Source organism: Heterodontus francisci, chromosome 11, assembly GCF_036365525.1.
Source record: "Heterodontus francisci isolate sHetFra1 chromosome 11, sHetFra1.hap1, whole genome shotgun sequence".
NCBI classification, from domain to species: domain Eukaryota; kingdom Metazoa; phylum Chordata; class Chondrichthyes; order Heterodontiformes; family Heterodontidae; genus Heterodontus; species Heterodontus francisci.
The window spans coordinates 106021118-106044743 of NC_090381.1; the positions used below are offsets into that span (position 1 = coordinate 106021118).

The 23626-nt window shown below is 44.6% G+C and overlaps 1 protein-coding gene across 3 annotated transcripts in view; it reads left to right on the forward strand.

Annotated features, from left to right (window-relative positions):
- Positions 1-430: 430 nt before the first annotated feature.
- Positions 431-23626, forward strand: part of p2ry1 (purinergic receptor P2Y1) — a 42309-nt gene continuing 19113 nt past the window's right edge. The window contains exons 1-2 of one of the 3 annotated variants that reach the window (XM_068042720.1): positions 431-720; positions 2041-2202. The gene's annotated coding sequence lies outside the window, so the exon portion shown is untranslated. Of the gene's footprint in view, positions 721-951; positions 975-2040; positions 2203-23626 lie in introns of those variants that run through there. The other 2 variants (XM_068042722.1, XM_068042723.1) reach the window with 2 other exon arrangements.

The following is a 23626-nucleotide window of genomic DNA, read 5'->3' on the forward strand; positions in this document are numbered from 1 at the left end:
AAATTTGTTCCAAACTATTTATGCAAAAGATATGACATGTCTTATTATCTCCTTGGGTTCAACTGCTTATATCAACTACTCAGGTCTAAAGAATCTTTCTCTGGGAGAAGGCTGTAATCGCTTCCGCAACGCTGTCGAAATTGAAAGACATGTGTCATTTGATCTTAATGCAAAGCTCAACAACAAAGTAAATCAGAAGAATTGCAAGGTTTGCAGGTTTCTTTCCAATTAAAAAAAAAACACAGAAAATATTCGAATTAAATTTGGGAACAATGTGATTGACAATGAGATTGGTTGCGGGGGTGGGGGGGGGGAGTTTTTAAAAATTGGTTAAAATTTGTGCTGAGCAAGGCGTTGAAACTGATGACCTCAGGGTCAGTTTCACAATCAGCAGTGGGAGGGAGGAGTGGGAAATGCAACTTGATACAGAAGCTGCAATGTTGCTTATGAAAAAAAAAAGTGGGAGAGTTTCGGTGCCACGCCTGCCCGTGACGCTCGACTGGAGAGAAAGCCAGGAGGTAGAGCTGACATTTGAGTACAGTGTTTTGTTAAAAGCGTGAGATCTGTCGGGAAGAGCCGCACTTTCAATTGAAGAGATTAAAAGACGCAAAAAGAGGGGGGAAAAGCCAATTCATCTGACCCTGTGCTTCTCTCCCCACACACTCTATGTGGACCTTACTATGTGACTACTGGTCCGGAGCCCCTTCTGGATGTTAAAAGGTCAGTAATAATGTGTCAAGAAAGTTCTTGTCAACGTGCAGTTAAAATGTGTTTGTTCCTCTGACTAGCATTAGGACTAGGACTTCGGTTCCCCTTTTATTTTATTTCATCTTGCGTGTGATCACTAGCTGTTTATTTTCATAGTAAAAGTCCTCGGCACTTCACTTTCTTTTGGGGGGGGGGGGGGGAGAATCTCGGCGAGGGTTTTGTTTGGTTCATGGAGAGAGAATCGTGGATATGTGTCGTGACATGGTGTAATAAACCTCTGTTCTGTGAAATAATACTATGCATATTAAAGAAAAGGCGCGTGGGTTGACCGTATATGTCAGAGCTGCTGTTGGTAAACTGAGATTGTTCTCTTTAGAGCAGAGAAGGTTAAGGGGAGATTTAACGGAGGTGTTTAAAATGAATGAAGCCTTTTCTTAGGGTCAATAAGTAGACGTCGTTTCTACTGACAGGTGGGTCGGTTACCAGAGGACACAGACATTGGTTGTAAAAACAGAGCAGAGATTTTGTTGTACACAGCGACTTGCTATGATCTGGAATTCACTGCCTGAAAGATTGGTGGCAGCAGATTTAATAGTAACTTTCAAAAGTTGAATTGGATATATACTTGAAAAGAAAAAAAAAGTTGCGAAGCTGTTGGGGTAAAAGCTGGAGATGGGGTTGCCGGGGAATGGGACGAATCGGAAATCTCTCTCAAAGAGTCGGCACAGGCACAGTGGGAATCTCCATCTCGAGGTGGGGGGCATAGTCTCAGAATCAGGGATCGGTCATTTACAACTGAAATGAGGAGAGGCTTCTTCACTCAAAGGGTTGTGAATCTCTGGAATTCTCTACCCAGAGAGCCGCGGGTGTTCAGCCAAGTATATTCAAGGCAGAGGCCAGTAGATTTTTGAGAATTAAGGGAAATAAGGGTTATGGGAATAGTGCAGAAAGGTGGAGCTGAGGTAGAAGATCGACCACGATCCTGTTGAATGATGGAGCAGGCTCGAAGGGCCAAATCGCCTACTTCTGCTATGTCTATATTCTTATGATGGGCAAAATGGCCTCCTTCTTTGCTGTATGATTCTATGATATTGTGGGTCGAGTAGCTTTGCAAGTGTTCATTAGCAAAGCTTTATTGAAATGGAAGGATGCTTACTCTTCATTGTCACTGGGTGATGCTATCTTGCAGCCTGTCCATGTGGACATAGGATTAGAACATGTTCAATGAATAGGACCACTGAAGTTTGCCTTGTATGTGTCAGTGGCCCTTTATCTTTTTCCGTTTGTGCGGTCTTCGGCCAGCAAATAACCTTGACCCTGTTTTTCTGCCAGGCAGCCCAGTATCCTGATGTGGTTTCCGTGGTTTCTCAGATGTCATGACACCTTCTTTCAAATCTGCCCATTCTCACTTTGCTCTACGGAATACCAGAGTGTGAGAGCTGAGACTACCAGTCATGCCCGTGGAATAAAATGCAGGATAATGGAGTTTTATGAGTAAGTAGCAAGGAAATAATTCAAATTGAAGGGCTTCATATTTAGACATTCCCAAAATGGTTGACTTGTAATTAGAATTCTTTTGAATGCAGTCTGATTATGGATGTGGGTGAATTCCATTGCATGAGTTGCAGTAGCTGAGGGAGATTAAAGGAATTTTACCAGTTTAATGCATGACTTCAAGATGTAAAGGTTGTTGTGAAGTGAATTCAGGGTATGAACTCTGTTCCCTAGCCACCAATGCGATCGTGCTCTCTGGCTACTGCCAGAGGCTGAACCAGTCCATTTGCAAACCTGACATTCTATTTGACCTTGAACTGATTTTCTGACCCCATATCGTCTCCATCACCAAGATGCCTATTCCCACCTCCCTAACATTGCCCGTCTCAGCTCATCTGCTGCTGAAATTGGACTGTCTCCCACCTTGTACACTCTGTAAACTTCAGCTCATTCAAAACTCTGCTGCCCGTATCCTAACTCACAGTCAGTCCTGTTCACCCATTTCCTTTGCGCTCACTGACTTACATTGACTCTTGGCCTGGCAATACCTCGATTTTAAATTATCATCTTTGTTTTCCTATATGGCATTGCCTCTCCCTATCTCTGGAACCACAACCCCTCTGAGATCTCAGTACTTCTCCAATTCTGGCCTCTTGCACATTGTTGACTTTCAATGCTCCACCATTGCCTTCAGTTGCCTATACAATAAGCTCTGGAATTCCCTCCTTAAAACTCTCCACCTCTCTCTCCTCCTTTAAGACACTTTGACCAATCCTAATATCTTTTATAAGTTTGCTGGCACAGACATGGTGGGCCAAATGGCCTCCTTCTGTGCTGTAAATTTTCTATTTGTCTCTCTTTCTGTCTCTATTTCTATCTCTTTCTGTGGCTCGGTGCCACATTTTGTCTCATAGGACAGTCCCCTCATTGCAGGAATCAATAATGCTGGTGCTTCAACAGTACAGAGGTTCTTCCTCCTACAGACATCGAGCTTTTACCATTCTGATGCTGCTTTTATAAAATTGAAGGAATGTCGGGAATTCACTATCTTAGATAGAGTTCACTGTTCTCTGTATGTTCAAATCTCAATTCTACTATCTGAAGTAAGCGTAATTCTACTCCCACTTCACCCCGACCATCCAACCAAAGGCAAGTTAACATTTATTACAAAGGGATTGGAGTATGAGTAAAGAAGTCTTACCGCAATTGTACAGGGCATTGGTTAGACCACTCCTGGAGTATTGTGTACAGTTTTGGTCTCCTCACCTAAGGAAGAATATACTTGCCTTAGAGGGAGCACAAGGAAGGTTCACTGGATGGTTCCTGAGATGAGGGAAATATCCTATCAGGAGGGATTGAGTAAACTAGTCCTATATTCCCTGGAGTTTAAAAGAATTAAATTTGATCTCACCGAAACATATAAAATTCTTAAAGTTCTGACAGGATAGATGCTGGAAGAATGTTTCCATAGTTGAGGAATCTAGAACTAGGCGTCACAGCCTCAGAATAAGAGGTTATCCATTTAGGACTGAGATGAGCAGAAATTTCTTCACTCAGAGGATTGTGAAACTTGGGAATTCTATACTGCAGAGAGCGGTGGATGCTCACTTGTTGAGCATATTCAAGTCAGAGATCACGAGATTTTTGGATACTGAGGGAATCAAGAGGTATGCGGAAGGTGTAGCTGAGGTAAAGAATCGGCCATGATCTTATTGAATGGTGGAGCAGGCCCGAAGGGTTGAGTGGCCTACTCCTGCTCCAGTTTCTTGCGTTCTTATTTTCTCATCCCCTTCTCCAGCTCCCTCTCTGTATATTACCCATGCCTATAAGTTAGCAACAATAACTTTATATAGCGCCTTTAATGTAATAAAATGTTCCAAGGCACTTCACAGGAGCATTATAAAACAAAGCATGACAACGAGCCACATGAGGAGATAATAGGTCAGATGACCAAAAGCTTGGTCAAGGAGGTAGGTTTTGAGGAGCATCTTAAAGGAAGAAAGTGAGGCAGAAGGCGGAGAGGTGTAGGGAGGGAATTCCAGAGCTCGGGGCCCAGACAGCTGAAGGAGCAGCCACCAAAGGTGGAGTGTTTAAAATCGGGGATGCTCAAGAAGTCAGAGTTAGAGGAGTGAAGATATCTTGAAGGGTTGTGGGGCTGGAGAAGATTACACAGATAGGGAGGGGCGAGGGCATGGAGGGATTTGAAAACAAGGATGAGAATTTTTAAATCATGGCATTGTTTGACCGGGAGCCAATGTAGGTCAGCGAGCACAGGGGCGACAGGGGAATGGGACTTGGTGTGAGTTAATACACAGACAGCAAAGCTTTGGATCACCTCATAGAGGGTAGAATTTGGGAGACCAGCCAGGAGTGCATTGGAATACTCAAGTTTAGAGATAACGAAGGGATGAATGAGGGTTTCATCAGCAGATGAGCTGAGACAGGGGCGAAGTCGGGCAGTGTTATAAAGGACGAGATAGGCAGTCTTAATGATGGAATGAATATGAGGTCGGAAGCTGATCTCGGGGTCAAATGTGACACCGAGGTTGAGAAAAGACAGGCTTAATTTCAGACTGTTGCCAGGGAGAGGGATGGAGTCAGTAGCTAGGGAGTTTTGAGTGGGAACTGAAAACAATCGCTTCAGTCTCCCCAATATTTAATTGGAGGAAGTTTCTGCTCATCCAGTACTGGATGTCAGATAAGCAGTCTGATAGTTTAGCAACAGTGGAGGAGTCGAAAGAAGTGGTGGTGAGGTAAAGCTGAGTGTCGTAAGCATACGTGAGAAAACCAACACTGTGCTTTCGGATGAGGTTGCTGTGGGGCAGCATGTAGTTGAGAATAAGCAGGGGGGCAAGAATAGATCCTTAGCACTTCATTCCTTTTTATTTTTTCACATAATAGTTCTAAAAGCAGCACACAGTAAAGAAATTGGCATTTATAAAGCATTACGTCTTTAGGATGTCCCAAAAAGCAAATATAACCAGGGAATTACTTTGGAAATACAGTCGCTGTTGGCACTGACTGAGAGAACCATGTGACCGTCTGTTTATCTCTGAAGAAACTGGATGTTTTGTCACACCAACAAGCAGACAGGCAGTAACGGAGTGTACAGCAGCATAGAAGGCTGCTGCTCCCCTGTCTCTCCCTCTCTCTCTTCTCTCTCTCTCTCCCCAGAAAACATGTTGCAAATATAGCAGTCAATTTGCAGCATAGCAACACCCCACAAACAGAAAATGAATAAAAACAACCTGATCATTTGCTTTTCGTTATGGGAGGAATGTTGGCCAAGACACCAAAAAGATTCGCTGCTCGCGAATATTGCCATGGGATCTTTTACATCTATGACAACAAGCAGACTAAGCCTCACTTGAATTCATCAGAATGACAGCACTGTTGGCACTGCCTCCTGTCAGGAAAACCTTAGATGCCAAACAGGAAATATTAGTTTAATTGGTTGGAAACTTACATTAGATGTTTAATGGAAAATAACCCTACAGTAACTTTTTAAAAAAATTAGCAGCCAAGATGGCCACTGCCATTTACATCTGAAATACCAGGAGATTGAACTGGAGACAAAAAGTCTAACAAGAAGCCTAGCCAGGACAATGCTTTGGCTAACTGAGTAGATTAGCCAGATCACCCTCGTTAGTGGGACATTCCAAACCATCTCGAGGCATTCATGAAAGGAAACGTCCATCCAGGGGTAAATGCTGCCAACTCCACGTAGGAGAAGTTTTGGGTTTTAGACTTTGGAAAAATAAAGGGGAGTGAGAGAACCATGTGACCGTCTGTTTATCTCTGAAGAAACTGGATGTTTTGCCACACCAACAAGCAGACAGGCAGTAACTGAGTGTACAGCAGCATAGAAGGCTGCTGCTCCCCTGTCTCTCGCTCTCTCTCTTCTCTCTCTCTCCCCAGAAAACATCAAGTAAAAACCGGCTGTGATTGGGGACCCTCCAAGCTTACAGACTGCTACAGCCAGCGACAAGGGGAAGAGAGCCAACTGCAATTTTGCCTTCAAGCAACCCTGAGAAAAGCAGGCCAACCATAGTGCACTTTTACCAAGAAAATAGCTTCAGCCGAGGACTACTGGATTTACAGTTCCATTTATTCTGGACTTTAATCCAACCACCAAATCTGTTTTCCCTCCTGTAATCTATTTGTGTGTGTGTGTGATTCTCATGTGAATGTGTGTGTGAATGTGTAGCGTATTTTTAGTATTTTTAAATTGGGCTAGAGTGTTAAATATAATAAACTTACTGCTTTCTTGTTTAAACTCAAGAAAACCTGTTCGATTGTTCCACAATCACAGTAAAGGTAAAAAGGTAAAAGACTCACAGAGGTGATAAGCACTGTTTAAAAGGAATAAATCCTTTTGCAGTCAAATAAGAGGAAGGGGTAAGAGGGGAGCCTGAGAGCACCTCCTCACCCGGCCGGAACACTCCATTCTGTTCCCTACTTTAAAGGCTGGAGCTTGTATTTCTGTGTTGGGTCACATTGTCCTTTCTGGAATCAGAAAGGTATATTTAGAAAGACTGCATTTATATAGCGCCTTTTGCCACCTCAGGACATCCCAAAGTGCTTTACAACCTTTTTGAAGTGTAGTCACTGTTGTAAATGCTTGCTGTTAGAGGTTCTGGGGTCAAAAGGGTAGATTTTACAATGTAGCGTTCCTGGTCAAAAACCTTGTGCAAATTGGGGACTTTTAACATTTTATAAATTCATTTCTGGGATATGGGCGTTGCTGGCTGGGCCTGCATTTATTGCCCCTCCCTAATTGCCCTTGAGAAGGTGGTGGTGAGCTGCCTTCTTGAACCGCTGCAGTCCTTCGGGTATAGGTCCTACAAGAGAAGGGGCGGTACTGGACCTAATTCTGGGGAATAAAGCCGGACAAGTGGTAGAGGTGTCAGTGGGAGATAGCGACCATAATTATAAGATTTAAGGTAATTATGGAAAGGGACAAAGAAGTACTGAATTGGGGGAAGGCCGATTTCAATATGATAAAACAGGATCTAGCCAAAGTGGACTGGGAGCAGCGACTTGTAGGAAAGTCCACATCAGACCAGTGGGAGCCATTCAAAAAGGAAATAGTGAGAGCTCAGGGCCAACATGTTCCCATAAAGGGGAAGGGCAGGACCAACAAGTCCAGGGAACCCTGGATGTCAAGGGATATAGAGGATTGGATAAGGAAAAATAGGGAGGCTTATGGCAGATTCAAAGCCCCAAAAACAGCGGAGGCCCTAGAGGAGTATAGAAAGTGTAGAGGGGTACTTAAAAAAGTAATTAGGAGAGCGAAGAGGGGACATGAAAAAGCACTGGCGGGCGAGATAAAGGAAAATCCCAAGGCATTTTATAAGTATGTTAAGGGCAAGAGGATTACCAGGGAAAGAGTAGGGCCCATTAGGGACCAACGTGGCAATCTGTGTGTGGAGCCGGAGGACATAGCTGAGGTTTTAAATGATTACTTTTCATCTGTGTTCACTATGGAGAAGGATGATGTAGGTGTAGTGATCAGGGAGAGGGATTGTGATATACTTGAACAAATTAGCATTGAAAGGGAGGAGGTATTAACAGTTTTAGCAGGCTTAAAAGTGGATAAATCCCCAGGCCCAGATGAGATGTATCCCAGGCTGTTATGTGAGGCAAGGGAGGAGACAGAAGGGGCTCTGACACAAATTTTCAAATCCTCTCCGGCCACAGGAGAGGTACCAGAGGACTAACAAGGCAAGGGAATATACAATGGATGGTAGGACCCTAGGAAGTACAGAGGGTCAGAGGGACCTTGGTGTACTTGTCCATAGATCACTGAAGGCAGCAGCACACCTAAATAAGTTGGTTAGGAAGGCATATTGGATACTTGCCTTTACTAGTCGAAGCATAGAATATAAGAGCGGGCAGGTTATGATGGAACTGTATAAAATGCTAGTTAGGCCACAGCTGGAGTACTGTGTACAGTTCTGGTCACCACACTATAGGAAGGATGTGATTGCACTGGAGAGGGTGCAGAGCAGATTCACCAGGATGTTGCCTGGGCTGGAGCATTTCAGCTATGAAGAGAGACTGGAGAGTCCAGGGTTGTTTTCCGTTGAGCAGAGAAGGCTGAGGGGGGACCTGATTGAGATATACAAAATTAAGAGGGGCATTGATAGGATAGATAGGAAGAAACATTTTCCCTTAGCGGAAGGATCAGGGGGCATAGATTTAAGGTAAGGGGCAGGAGGTTTAGAGGGGATTTGAGGAAAAATGTTTTCACTCAAAGGGTGCTTGGAATCTGGAACACACTGCCTGAAGGGGTGGTAGAGGCAGGAACCCTCACAACTTTTAAGAAGTTTTTAGATGTGCACTTGAAATGCCATAGCATAGAAGGCTACGGGCCAAGTGCGGGAAAATGGGATGAGAATAGATAGGTACTTGATGGCCGACACAGACACGATGGGCCGAAGTGCCTGTCTCTGTGCTGTATAACTCTATGACCCACAGTGCTGTTAGGGAGGGATTTTGAGGATTTTGATCCAGCAACAGTGAAGGAACGACGATATGTTTCTACATCAGGATGGCATGTGGTTTGGAGGGGATCTTGCATTTGCTGCCCTTGTCCTTCTAGACAGTAGAGGTCGCCGGTTTGGAAGGTGCTGTCGAAGGAGCCTTGGTGAGTTGCTGCAGTGGTTATTGTAGATGGTACACACTGCTGCCACTGTATGTCGGTGGTGGAGGGAGTGAATGTTTGTTGATGGGGTGCCAATCAAGCGGGCTGCCTTGTCCTGGATGATGTCGAGCTTCTTGAATGTTGTTGGAGCTGCACCCATAAGGGCAAGTGGAAAGTATTCCATCACACTCCTGACTTGCGCCTTGTAGATGGTGGACAGGCTTTGGGGAGACAGGAGGTGAGTTACTCGCCACAGCCAGCCTCTGACCTGCTCTTGTAGCCACAGTATTTATATGGCTGGTCCAGTTCAGTTTCTGGTCAGTGGTGACTCCAGGATGTTGATAGTTGGGGATTCAGCGATGGTAATGCCATTGAATGTCAAGGGGAGATGGTTAGATTCTCTCTTGTTTGAGATGGCCATTGCCTGGCACTTGTGTGGCGTGAATGTTACTTGTAACTTATCAGCCCAAGCTGCTTTCGTATATGAGGAGTCGTGAATGGTGCTATACATTGTGCAATCATCAGGGTACATCCCCACTTCTGACCTTATGATAGAGGGAAGGTCATTGATGAAGCAGTTGAAGATGGTTGGGCCTAGGACACTACCCTGAGGAACTCCTGCAGTGATGTCCTGGGATTGAGATGATTAAAGAATCTATTGTCTAACAACTAGATTTGGAGGGACGTTGTGGGGGGTACACTGACCTGAATTCCAGACATGAGCACATATTTAAGGTGCTCTATAATGCATGCAAGATTGAACCCATGGTGAGAAAACACTTAAGTGAAATAAAAATCAGTTGCAAATGCATGATTTCATTGGACCAAGTGCTATTTTCCTTCCTGTCACACAAAGTCAAAATAATCCAAGATGGGTTATAAGACTCCCAATAGGTGTCAAACACATTCTATTACCAACATTGTAAACACAGCAGGAAGCTATCCTCTGGCCACTGTGTGTTAATGCCATTGTAAAAGACTGCACCTTTGTCTTTTGTTTCTGATGTTGATACACATACTGACCCGAGAAATTTTTACCACCATGGCTAGTAACCTATCCCTGCATTGTTTGAATGCAGTAACAATAGTGTCACAAGGCCCAAAGTTGTGGACTGTAACATGTGTTGTGGCACTTTACTGGCAACAAGATTTTTTTGATGTCTGTTTTCCGCCATCCCCTGCCACTGTCTGGCATGAGCTGAAAAGCTTTTAGAGGTCCAAAAGTAATCCTTATTGTAATTAAACCATTTATGAACAAGGACTCTCACTCAAACTGTTTCTAGCTTTGTGCTGTTCCAAGTGTCTTTATTGAAAAGAAAAGCAGATTTATTTTTCTGTCTCAAATCAGCATACAGTATCCTGGTCTTTATTAATAGGAGCATAGAGTACAAGAGCAAGGACATTATGTTGAACTTCTATAAGACACTAGTTCGGCCTCACCTGAAGTATTGCGTCCAGTTCTGGGTGCCGCACTTTCGGAAAGATGTGAAGGCATTGGAGAGAGTACAGAAAAGATTCATGAGAATGGTTCCAGGGATGAGGAACTACAGGTATGAAGACAGATTGGAGAAGTTGGGATTGTTTTCCTTGGAGAAGAGAAGGCTGAGAGGAGATTTGATTGACGTATTCAAAATCATGAGGGATTGGCCAGAATGGATAAGGATAAACTGTTTCTACTCATGAAAGGATTGAGAATGAAAGGGCACAGATTTAAATTGATTGGCAAAAGAAGCAAAAGCGATATGAGGAAAAATATCTTCACGCAGCGTGTGGTCGGATCTGGAATGCACTGCCTGAGAGTGTGTTGGAGGCAGGTTCAATCGAGGCATTCAAAAGGGAATTAGACTGTTATCTGAAAGGCTGCATTTGCTGACAACGCTACCGGTAGGTGGCGCTACTGTGGCACAGGCGCAAATGCAGCCTGTGCCACTAAAACGTTACAGTCTGCGACTTTAGGCAGCTGCCAGGACTAAAGATGGCGCTGCTCAAATAATCACACAGTGGCAACCTAACAAACACATGGTAGCACACAATGGCGGAGTGAGAGAGCGAACGAGAGAGCAGCGAGGGGGGGTGGGAAGCGGAGCGGCCGGAGAGAGCAGCAGGAGGGTACGGCGGGGGGGAAGCGGAGCAGCCGGAGAGAGCAGCAGGAGGGTGAAGGGGGGGGGAGCGGAGCAGCCGGACAGAGGGGGGGTGTGGAGGAGGAGTGTGTTTTTCTGCGCATGCGCCATAAACGCAACAGCAAAAGACGTACCGGCCGGTCCCCGCACCTGGTGACACCAAGGTCTTCGGCCGCTCGCTCCCCGTAGCTCTCTACGGCCTCTTGCTTCCAGCCGTTCCCTCCAGCTGCAGATCCCCCATCCAGCCGCTTTCTCCCCTACTTCTCAACTGTACTTCAGGCATTGCAACTGTCTGGTCCCTGCCTTTTGCATCCCTCTCTTCAGGAGCTTCTGAATTTAACTCCCTCCCACTACAGCCCCACCCTCCCACCTTCCCCCATCAGTTCTTTAGGCCAGGGGGTGAAACGTTCATGATCCATGGACTGTGGCACGTGACGTGACTCCATCTCACCCCAGTAGAACGGACGCGTGGCTGCCCATAGCGTACACAGCACAGCCTCACTGAGGCATACTTAAAGTGGATGGGAATATCGATTCGCCGTCTCTTGTTCTCCCTCTCAAGCGTAGGGGTGCTCACTTTTTTAAATCGACTCCCCGTTCCCTGTAAGCACAACAGCAAATCGCATTCAAACAGCATTGTTAACACAGTAAAACATTACAAGGCACATCACAGGATGTGCCTGCAGACCATGTTACCTGTTGAAACATCTCCAGTTTACTGCTGAAGTCGTCATAACTCTCGAACTCCTGGGTTGTGAAGGTGGCAAGGAACTGCTCTGTGGAATCTACTGAAGTCGCCATCATTGACGTTTGCAGTTCAGGAAGGCTATTAAGGGATGACACGGGAAACCTGAGATAAGAAATACAGAATGCACTCCATTGAAACTTTACAGAAATGAAAGTGACCGTTGAGATGGAAAGCTGTTCGCTGGACTGCAGCACATGTACTGCCTGCACACAGCCCCAGACAATGGAAAGGATTTTAATGCAGTGCAGTGGACTGGAGCACATGCAGTGCCCCAGACAATGGAAATGTTTTCAGAGCAACTTACCTTGGAGCAATCTCCTCTTTCTAATAAAAATGAAGCAGACTGAAATCTCCAAAACGACTAAATAATTGCAATAAAATGCGAGAAAATGCCCGACGAAACCTCTCCTCCTTCCACTTTCAGAAACTCGAGCCGAAGCTTGACGCATGGGTGAATACCCGTTGGCGTTGCGTAAAGCACATGCGCAGAGGCCGACCAGGCGCATTGCCCGAAGATGCACACGTCACGCAATGACGTCATCGCCGCATGCGCTAATCAGTCCTGGCAAGCCGGAACACAGCGTATGCGCAGAGAGCAGGAGCCCGTCTACGCATCTGCACACCGCCACGCAGCCTGATGACGTCAGAGGCGGCCAGCGTTGTCAAGAATCACTTTGTATCTGAAAAGCAAGAATGTGCAGGATTACAGGGAGAAGGCGTGCGAATGGCATTAGGTGAAATGCTCATTAGGAGAGCCAGTGCAGACACAATGGGCCAAATGGCCTCTTTCTGCGCTATACCAATTTGGTGATTCTGTGATCTGATTCCATTTGCACATATAGAACATAGAACAGTACAGCACAGTACAGGCCCTTCGGCCCACGATGTTGTGCCGAACCTTTAACCTACTCTAGGATCAAACTACCTACATACCCTTCATTCTACTATCATCCATGTACCTATCCAAGAGTCGCTTAAATGTCCCTAATGTATCTGCTTCTACTAACACCGCTGGCAGTGCATTCCACGCACCCACCACTCTCTGTGTAAAGAACCTACCTCTGACATCTCCCCGAAACCTTCCTCCAATCACCTTAAAATTATGCTCCCTGGTGATAGCCCTTTCCACCCTGGGAAAAAGTCTCTGGCTACCCACTCTATCTATGCCTCTCATCATCTTGTACCCCTCTATCAAGTCACCTGTCATCCTTCTTCGCTCCAATGAGAAAAGCCCTAGCTCCCTCAACCTTTCTTCATAAGACATGCCCTCCAGTCCAGGCAGCATCCTGGTAAATCTCCTCTGCACCCTCTCTAAAGCTTCCACATCCTTCCTATAATGAGGTGACCAGAACTGAACACAATATTCCAAGTGTGGTCTAACCAGGGCTTTATAGAGCTGCAGCATAACCTCGCAGCTCTTAAACTCAATCCCCCTGTTAATGAAAGCCAACACACCAATAACCTTCTTAACAACCCTATCAACTTGGGTGGCAACTTTGAGCGATCTATGGACATGGACCCCAAGATCCATTTGTTCCTCCACACTACCAAGAATCCTGTCTTTAAGCCTGTATTCCGCATTCAAATTCGACCTTCCACACTATCCACAACTCCAGCAACCTTTGTGTCATCGGCAAACTTGCTAACCCAGCCTTCCACTTCCTCATCCAAGTCATTTATAAAAATCACAAAGAGCAGAGGTCCCAGAACACTGCTGGTCACCGAGCTCCAGGCTGAATATTTTCCATCTACTACCACCCTCTGTCTTCTATGGGCCAGCCAATTCTGTAACCAGACAGCCAACTTTCCCTGTATCCCATGCCTCCTTACTTTCTGAATGAGCCTACCATGGGGAACCTTGCTAAAATCCATATACACCACATCCACTGCTCTTCCTTCATCAACGTGTTTTGTCACATCTTCAAAGAATTCAATAAGGCTTGTGAGGCATGACCTGCCCCTCACAAAGCCATGCTGACTGTCTCTAATCAAACTATGCTTTTCCAAATAATCATAAATCCTGTCTCTCAGAATCCTCTCCAATAATTTGCCCACTACCGACGTAAGACTGACTGGTCTATAATTCCCAGGGTTATCCCTATTCCCTTTCTTGAACAAGGGAATAACATTTGCCACCCTCCAATCATCTGGTACTACTCCAGTGGACAGTGAGGACGCTAAGATCATTGCCAAAGGCGCAGCAATCTCTTCCCTCGCTTCCCGTAATATCTTTGGGTATATCCCGTCTGGCCCCGGGGACTTATCTGTCCTCATGTCTTTCAAAATTTCCAGCACATCCTTCCTCTTAACATCAACCTGTTCGAGCATATCAGCCAGTTTCACGCTGTCCTCACAAACGACAAGGTCCCTCTCACTAGTGAATACTGAAGCAAAGTATTCATTTAGGACCTCCCCTACCTCCTCCGACTCCAGGCACAAGTTCCCTCCACTATCCCTGATCGGCCCTACCCTCACTCTGGCCATCCTCTTGTTCCTCACATAAGTGTAGAATGCCTTGGGATTTTCCTTAATCCTACCCGCCAAGACTTTTTCATGTCCCCTTCAAGCTCTCCTAAGTCCATTCTTCAGTTCCTTCCTGGCTACCTTGTAACCCTCTAGAGCCCTGTCTGATCCTTGCTTCCTCAACCTTAAGTAAGCTTCCTTCTTCCTCATGACTAGCTGTTCCACATCTCTTGTCATCCAAGGTTCCTTCACCCTACCATCCCTTCCTTGCCTCATCGGGACAAACCTATCCAGCAGTCGCAGCAAGTGCTCCCTAAACAACCTCCACATTTCTGTCGTGCATTTCCCTGAGAACATCTGTTCCCAATTTATGCTCCCCAGTTCCTGCCTAATAGCATTGTAATTTCCCCTCCCCCAATTAAATATTTTCCCATCCCGTCTGCTCCTGTCCCTCTCCATGACTATAGTAAAGGTCAGGGAGTTGTGATCACTATCACCGAAATGCTCTCCCACCAAGAGATCTGCCACCTGGCCTGGTTCGTTGCCAAGCACCAAATCCAAAATAGCCTCCCCTCTAGTCGGCCTATCTACATATTGAGTCATGAAACCTTCCTGGACACACCTGACAAAAACTGCTCCATCCAAACTATTTGCACTAAGGAGGTTCCAATCAATATTAGGGGAGTTGAAGTCACCCATGACAACAACCCTGTTACTTCTGCACCTTTCCAAAATCTGCCTCCCAATCTGTTCCTCCGTGTCTCTGTTGCTATTGGGAGGTCTATAGAAAACTCCCAATAAAGTGACTGCTCCTTTCCTGTTTCTGACTTCCACCCATAATGACTCAGTAGACAAACCCTCCTCGACGACCTCCCTTTCTGCAGCTGTGATACTATCCCTGATTAACAATGCCACTCCCCCACCTCTTTTACCTCCCTCCCTATTCCTTTTGAAACGTCTAAACCCCAGAACATCCAACATCCATTCCTGCCCCTGTGATATACAAGTCTCCATAATGGCCACAACATCGTAGCTCCAAGTACTGATCCATGCTCTAAGTTCATCACCCTTATTCCTGACACTGAAATAGACACTCTTCAATAGACACACTGCAACTTTGCCCTGTCAACTGTTTAACCTAACAATGATTAGTCGTAATTTTAAATAATTGTCAGACAAATCTCACTGCATTCTGCCAGAGAAAAGAAGAAAGAAAATCTTGTATTTCTGTAGCGTTTTTAATGACTCCAAGACGTCCCAAAGCACTTTACAAACAATGAGGTACTTTCAGCTGTATAGTCACTGTTATAATGCAGGATGCCATATTGCACATAGAAAGGTCACACAAACAGCAATGTGATGTTGTTTGAGGGATAAGTATTGGCCAGGACATGCAATCTTTTACGCCCACCTGAGACGGGGCCTCAATTTAATATCTCATCTGAGAGATGGAAACTCTGACAGTACAGCATTCCCTCAGAACTACACCAGGAGTTTCAGCCTGGCTTATATGCTTGAGTCTGCAGTGGGGCCTGAACCCATGACTTTCTGGTTTCAGAGTAAGACAGCTATGAACGAAGCCAAGCTGATCCTGTGACTCATTTTCATACTGGAGCAAATTATGCTGACACTGATATAAACTCTCGGTTACAAGTACCACTCCAGAACTTAAGCACAAAACTCAAAGATTGACACACCAGTCCAGTACTGGTGGAGTGCCCGCACTGTCAGCACCCAACATTCAGGTATAAATTAGACAGATTTCTTTCAGAAAATAACATTGTGGGATCCAGCATATGAATAATTTGAGACATGAATTGTGGTGAGTGTAACCGACCTGGGAGAATTAAGTGACTTTGGATCTAAGGTTCCCAAAACTCTTCACCACTGAGGTTTTCCTCACCTCATGTCTGGCTCTGTTGTAGACTCATTGATGGAGATTGATTGGTATGATTAATCATTGCATCATGCACTTATACTTTTGAAGTTCACTCATTCTTGTAGAGGGAAATATGGCAGCCAATTTGTGCCCAGCAAGGTCCCACAAACTGCAGTCTATTGAATGATCAGTTCATCAGTTTAATGTGCTGTTGCTTGAGGGTAGAATGTTGAGAAGGGCGCTAAGGAGAATTCTCCATTCTTCCAGAAAATGCCATGAGGTCTTTTACATTCTAACCGAACAGGCAGGCGGGAGCTCGGTTTAATGTCTCCTCAGAAAGGCAGCAACTCCAACACTGCAGCATAGATTAGGTGTGCACGTCAGAAGTAAGGCTTGAACTCCAAGTGGACAGGGCTACCACTGAGCCACTAATACTAAAGTTTAATCCTTACTTGAAAAGGTTCTTCATTTGTTTGGCATCTCAGAACGTCCACTGGCAGTTCCCTCTGGGAAGGAATCTCATTGTCAGAGCAGCCTTTGATTTAAATACAAGAATTTGCATTGAGAAATAAGAACTTGTATTTATACAATGGCTGTCATTTCCTCAGGATATTCCAAAGTGACTCACAGCCAACAAAATTCTTCATTTTTTTAAAGTGTAGTCATTGTTAAAATGTCGATGACCACAGCAACCAGTTGTTACACAGCAAAAGGCCACAATCAGCGAACGGATAACTGAGTAGATTATCTCAAAAGCTAAACAGTACGGATGCTTGAAATCTGAAATAAAACCAGAAAATGCTGGAAATACTCACAGAAACATAGTTAATGTATCAGAAAAGAAAGAAAGACTTATATAGCATTTATATAGCGCCTTTCATGACCACCGGACATCTCAAAGCGCTTTACACCCAATGTTGTAATGTAGGAAACGCAGCAGCCTATTTGTGCACAGCAAGCTCCCACAAATAACAATGTGATAATGACCCGAAAATATGTTTTTGTGATTTTGAGTGAGGGATAAATATCAGCCAGGACACCCTGCTTTTCTCCAAAAAAGTACCACGGGCTATTTTACGCCCGCCTGAGAGATCGATGACCTTTCATCAGAAAGTAGATTATTTGTTTTGTTGGTGATGGTTGAGGGATGAGGGATGAAATGCTGGACCGAGTTCCTGCTTTTCTTCAGACACTGCCATGAGATCTTTTACATCCCTCTGCAAGGGCAGATGGGGCACAGTTTAATGCTTTGTCTGAACAATTGCACCTCGGCAGTGCAGCATTCCCTCCATATTGCACCAAAGTGTCAGCCTAGATTATGTACTCAACTCTCTGGAGTGAGACTTTAACCCAGAGGCAAAAAACAGAGCCATGGCTGATGCTTGAAGCTCCTTTGTCAAACAGTTTCTACTAATTAGAAAAATACTGCTTTATTTGTAGGACTAATTGGGCAGCTGTTTCAAAGGCACAGGCACAATGGGCTGAATGGCCTCTTTCTGCGCTGTGCAATTCTATGATTTGAACAGTGACATCTGCTGAGTTGGCTCTGGCATAAAGAAGTTATTGAACTTGGCAGCGTATGGGAACTCAATTAAAAAGAATCACTACATTGAAAGGATACCAGGAAGTCATTTTTATGAAGCACCTTGGGATGTTTTATTACATTAAAGGTGCTACGTATATATAAGTTGTTGTTGAGTGTATCATGTTAGCAACAACTGCAAGTGCTTTAGGTGCGAAGCTGAAGTGAAATATATCAGCGTGTGTTGTTGTGGTTTATGGCTCAAGGTCAGGTATCCTGTATATTGGGATCATTGCAGTTTTTCACTTTGTTTGTCCAGCCCTACAAACGCTATTGCCACAGGATAACGTGAGATCATTTAGCTTTTCCCTCAACTTCACTCAATGCCATACTGCCTGCGAGACAGCTAAGAATTATAAAAGGGAAAATCTGGGAAGGCGGTGTCCTCCCTGTAATGTTTTTTTCATGGGATGTGGGCATCAGTGGCAAGGCCAGCATTTGTTGCCCATCCCTAAGTGCCCTTAACAACTGAATGGCTTGCTGGGCCATTTCAGAGGGTGGAGTCACATGCTGGCCCGACCAAATAAGGACAACAGATGTCCTTACCTAAAGAACATTAGTGAACGAGATTGGTTTTTGTAACAAATTATGTTTCCTAGCACCATTTTTGAGACTAGCTTTCAACTCCAGACTTTTATTAATCAATTGAACTTAAATTCTACCAGCTGCTGTGGTGGGATTTGAACCCAAATCCCCAGGACATTAGCTCAAGTCTCTGGATTACTAGTTCAGGTGACATTACCACTACGCCACCACAAAGGTTCAGCAATCAACACTTGTCATTCCTGCAGGAGGCAAAGGTCAGTCAGCTGTTAAGAAAAGCTGGGGTGTCAGTGGGGGTGGGGTGGATTCTTATCCCCCTCTCCCAGCCGCCCATAGTTGCCAATTTGGGTTGGACTTATTCTTGGAGGTCATCACATGACCTCTTGCTCCAACTGTCTAACCCTCACTCTCCTGCCATTGCTCACCCAACATGTCACCCCTCCTGGCCCTCCTGCCTTCCCACTGTCAATTGAAAAGTGATTCGACTCTTCATTACCTGATAGGATAAAAGACTGTTTGAATAACAGTCAAGAATCATCCAATGTCTGATCGATTTATCACTAATAAACAAAAAAAACCACAATTTTTATTGCCACTATGACTTGTTTTTCTTGCAGCACTGTCCCAGCGATTAATCTTTAATTCCTGGAGACTCCAGAGCAATCCTGGAGGGTTGTCTACCCCACGGCACATTACAGCAGACTCCCAGGCTTCTTTCACAAATCAACCATGTAGTGTGGGACTGGAGGGATGGCACGGTATCATCCCTGAAAGACATGAGTGAACTAATCCGGAATCATTGATGGTCTATAACCCACAAAATGGCTGATCATTTGAATTATGGGAGTTGAACCCTGGGGCTTGAGCCCAGTCCCGTGACCATTATAAAATTGTACCTGGACTCACAGCGCTTTTTTGGACAGTAGTATTCAGTCTGGTAGTTTCAACAGCTCAGAGCAGGTACTTAATTAGAAAATGGAAATGGGGACTGTGGTACAAAAGCAAGCACATTATGCTCAACATTGCCGATGACTGGCTAGACCCCAGCTGGAGCTTATTATCCAATTCTGGACACCTCATTTTAAGAAGGATACCAATGCCTTAGGATGCAGAGGAGATTTAGAATAGAACTAGGGACTTCAAAAAAGTGGAAAGACTGCAGAAGATGGAATTTTTCTCCTTAGAGCAGAGAAGGTTGAGAAGAGATGTGATAAAAGCGTTCAAAATCATGAATCACTTTGTTAACCAGAGGACACCGATTATAAGGCAATTGGCAAAATAAAAACAAGAGGTAACATGAGGAAACATTTTTTATACAAACTCAATAGTGAATTTCAAAAGGGAAATGGATAGATACTTGAAGGAGAGAGGATTGCAGGACTATGGGGGAAAGAGCAAGGAGTTGATACAAGCATGATGGGCTGAATGGCCTCCTTCTGTGCTATATACTTCTATGATTCTGTGACTATGCTTCAAAGGTGATTACTTGGTTGTAAATGCTTTACGTAAGTCCTTATGTCATGAAAGGCGCAATATAAATACAAGTACTTACGTCATGACTCCGTTTATACAAGTTAGCTAAAAGCTCTACAACCATGTTTAATTATTCAGTGACCCCACACATTCATTTGCATGGGCCACAGATACCATGAAGTCACAAGATCGGAATACCATTTCATCTTGGCACCATTTATAAGGAAGAGGACTGTTTGTTAACACGAGGGCAAGTGAACCAAGGCTGGTACAGTTCAGTAATTGTTTTGTTAAACTGTTGGAACAAAATCCCCTTTTATTTAGTAACATGGACTCTACAGCACAGGAACAGGCCATTCGGCCCAACAAGTCTATGCTGGCACTTGTGCTCATAAGAACATAAGAAATAGGAGCAGGAGTAGGCCATTCGGCCCCTCAAGCCTGCCCCGCCATTCAATAAGATCATGGCTGATCTGTCCCAGACCACAACTCCTCTTTCGTGCCAGCTCCTCATTACCCTCAACTCCCCCGATATTTCAAAAATCTATCTACCTCCTCTTTAAATATTTTCAGTGATCTAGCCTCCACAACTCTCTGGGGTAGAGAATTCCAGACATTCACTACCCTCTGAGAGAAGAAATTCCTTCGCATCTCAGTTTGAAATGAGTGTCCCTTTATTCTGTAACTATGTCCCCTAGTTCGAGATTCCCCCACTAGTGGAAACTTCTTCTCAACATCTACCCTGTCAAGCCCCCTCAGATTCTGATACGTTTCAATAAGATCACCCCTCACTCTACTCAACTCTAATGAATAAAGGCCGAACCTGTTTAGCCATTCTTGATAAGTCAACCCTTTCATCCTGGGAATCAGCCTAGTGATCCTCCAATGCCAATATATCCTTTCTTAAATACGGGGACCAAAACTGTACACAGTACTCCAATCAACAGTACTACCAACATCCTAGGGGTTACCATTGACCATAAACTGAACTGGAGTAACCATATAAATACTGTGGCTACAAGAACAGGTCAGAGGCTAGGAATCCTGAGGCGAGTAACTCACCTCCTGACTCCCCAAAGCCTGTCCACCATCTACAAGGCACAAGTCAGGAGTGTGATGGAATACTCTCCACTTGCCTGGATAGGTGCAGCTCCAACAACACTCAAGAAGCTCGACACCATCCAGGACAAAGCAGCCTGCTTGATTGGCACCCCATCCACACACATTCACTCCCTCCATCACCGACGCACAGTGGCAGCAGTGTGCACCATCTACAAGATGCACTGCAGAAATGCACCAAGCTCCTCAGACAGCACTTTCCAAGCCCACAACCTCTACCAACTAGAAGGACAAGGGCAGCAAATGCATGGGAACACCACCACCTGCAAGTTCGCCTCCAAGTCACACACCACCCTGAATTGGAACTATATCGCCGTTTCTTCCCTGTCGCTGGGTCAAAATCCTGGAATTCCCTTCCTAACAGCACTGTGGGTGTACCTACCTCACATGGACTGCAGCAGTTCAAACAGGCAGCTCACCACCACCTTCTCAAGGGCAATTAGGGATGGGCAATAAATGCTGGCCTGGCCAGCGATGCCCACATCCCATGAATGAATAACACCCTATACAGTTGTAACAAGACTTCCTTATTTTTAAACTCCAACCCCTTAGCAATCAAGGCCAAAATTCCATTTGCCTTCTTAATTACTTTCTGCACCTGCATGCTAACCTATTGTGTTTCTTGCAAAGAACACCCAGATCGCACTGTGCTGCACTTTTTTGGAGTGTCTGACCATTTAAATAATAGTCTGCCTTTTGATTCTTTCTACCAAAGTGCATGACCTCACACTTCATTAAACTTCATCTGCCAAGTTTTTGCCCACTCACTCAACCTATCTATATCCCCTTGCAGATTCCTTATGTCCTCATCACAACATGCCCTCCCACCTATTTTTGTATCATCAGCAAATTTGGATATATTACACTCTGCCCCCTCCTTCAAGTCATTAATATAGATAGTAAATAATTGAGGCCCTAGGATTGATCCTTGTGGCACTCCACTAGTTACATCTTTCCATGAAAAAGACCCATTAATCCCGACTCTCTGTCTTCTGTGAGTTAACCAATCCTCAATCCATGCTGATACATTACCCACAATACCGTAAGCTCCTATCTTGTGCAATAATCTTTTATGTGGCACCTTATCAAACGCCTTCTGGAAATCCAAATACACTACATCTACTGGTTCCCCTTTATCAACTCTGCTTGTTATATCCTCAAAGAACTCTAGCAAATTTGTCAAACACGATTTCCCTTTCACAAAACCATGTTGACTTTGTTTGATTGCGTTTAGCTTTTCTAAATGTCCTGCTATTTCTTCCTAAATAATGGACTCTAGCATTTTCCCAACGACCGATGTTAGGCTGACTGGCCTATAGTTTCCTGCTTTTTGTCTCCCTCTCTTCTTGAACAGGGGCATCACATTAGCGTTTTTCCAATCTGCTGGGACCCTCACGGAATCCAGTGAGTTCTGAAATATTTCAACCAATGCCTCCACTATCTCTGCAGCCACTTCCTTTAAAACCCTTGGATGTAGGCCATCAGGTCCTGGCGACTTGTCTGCCTTTAGTCCCATTAGTTTGTCAAATACTTTGTCCCTCGCGATAGAGACTGTTACAAGATCTTTCTCCCATTAGCTCCTTGCTTATTTGATATCTGTGGGATGTTTATAGTGTCCTCCACCGTGAAGACTGATGCAAAATATTGGTTTAAATTATCTGCCATTTCCCTGTTCCCCGTTATCAATTCTCCAGTCGCATCCTCCAGGCTCACTTTAGCTACTCTCTTTCTTTTTATATACCCGTAGAAGCTCTTGCTGTTTGCTTTTATATTTCTTGCCAATTTACTTTCATAATCAATTTTCTCCCTCTTTATTAGCTTTTTAGTCATCTGCTGCTGGTTCCTAAAAAAATTCCCAATTCTCTGGCCTACCGTTAGTTTTCGCCACTTGTATGCCTTAGTTTTTGATTGGTTACTCTCCTTGACCGCCTTTGTTAACCACTGGTGGTTCATCCTTCTCATCGAGTCCTTCTTTTTGACCGGGATAAATTTTTGCTGAGTGTTATGAAATATCTGCTTAAATGTCTGCCACTGCTCATCCACTGACCTTCCCCTTAGTCTGTTTTCCCAGACTGCTTTAGACAACTCTTTCTTCATACCTCCGTAATTGCTCTTGTATAAGTTGAGGACACTGGTTTGAGACCCAGGTTGCTCGCCCTCAAACTGAATTTGAAATTCTCTCATGTTGTGATTGCTACCCCCTAGAGGATCCTTAACTACGATATCTCTTATGAATCCTACCTCATTACACATTACTAGATCTAAAATGGTACATTTGAACCATTTTCAACCTACGAAGAAGCTCAGTGTTACTCAGTGCAACTGTCAGAGAGAGGGCGGGGGGCGGTAACAAAGAGAGAGAGTGGGGGAAAAGAGAGAGGGGGAACGGAGAGAGAGAGGGGGAACGGAGAGAGAAAGAGGGGTGAACTTACTTAAAGTCACTTCTTCACTCAGAGGGCTGTGACCTTTGGAATTCTGTACCCCAGAGGGCTGTGGATGCTCAGACATTTATTAAAGACACATGTCTAAGGGAATTAAGCGATATGGCGATTGTGCAGGAAGGTGGAGTTGAGGTAGACCTTCAGCCAGGATCTTATTGGATGCTGGAACAGGCTTGAAGGGCCCAATGGCCTACTCCAGCTACTCTTTCTTACATCCTTATATTTTAGAATGCAGGCACTAAATAACAGTTGACATTTAGGAAATTGTCCACCGTCAGTTATGCAATGTTGGTGCCTGTCCAGGAAAGAAACAGAACCTAGACTACAGCACATGTACATACATGCACTAAAACAGGTTAGCTCAAACAGAGGGAGGGCAACCACTTGGATCCAAATATGTCACACTCATG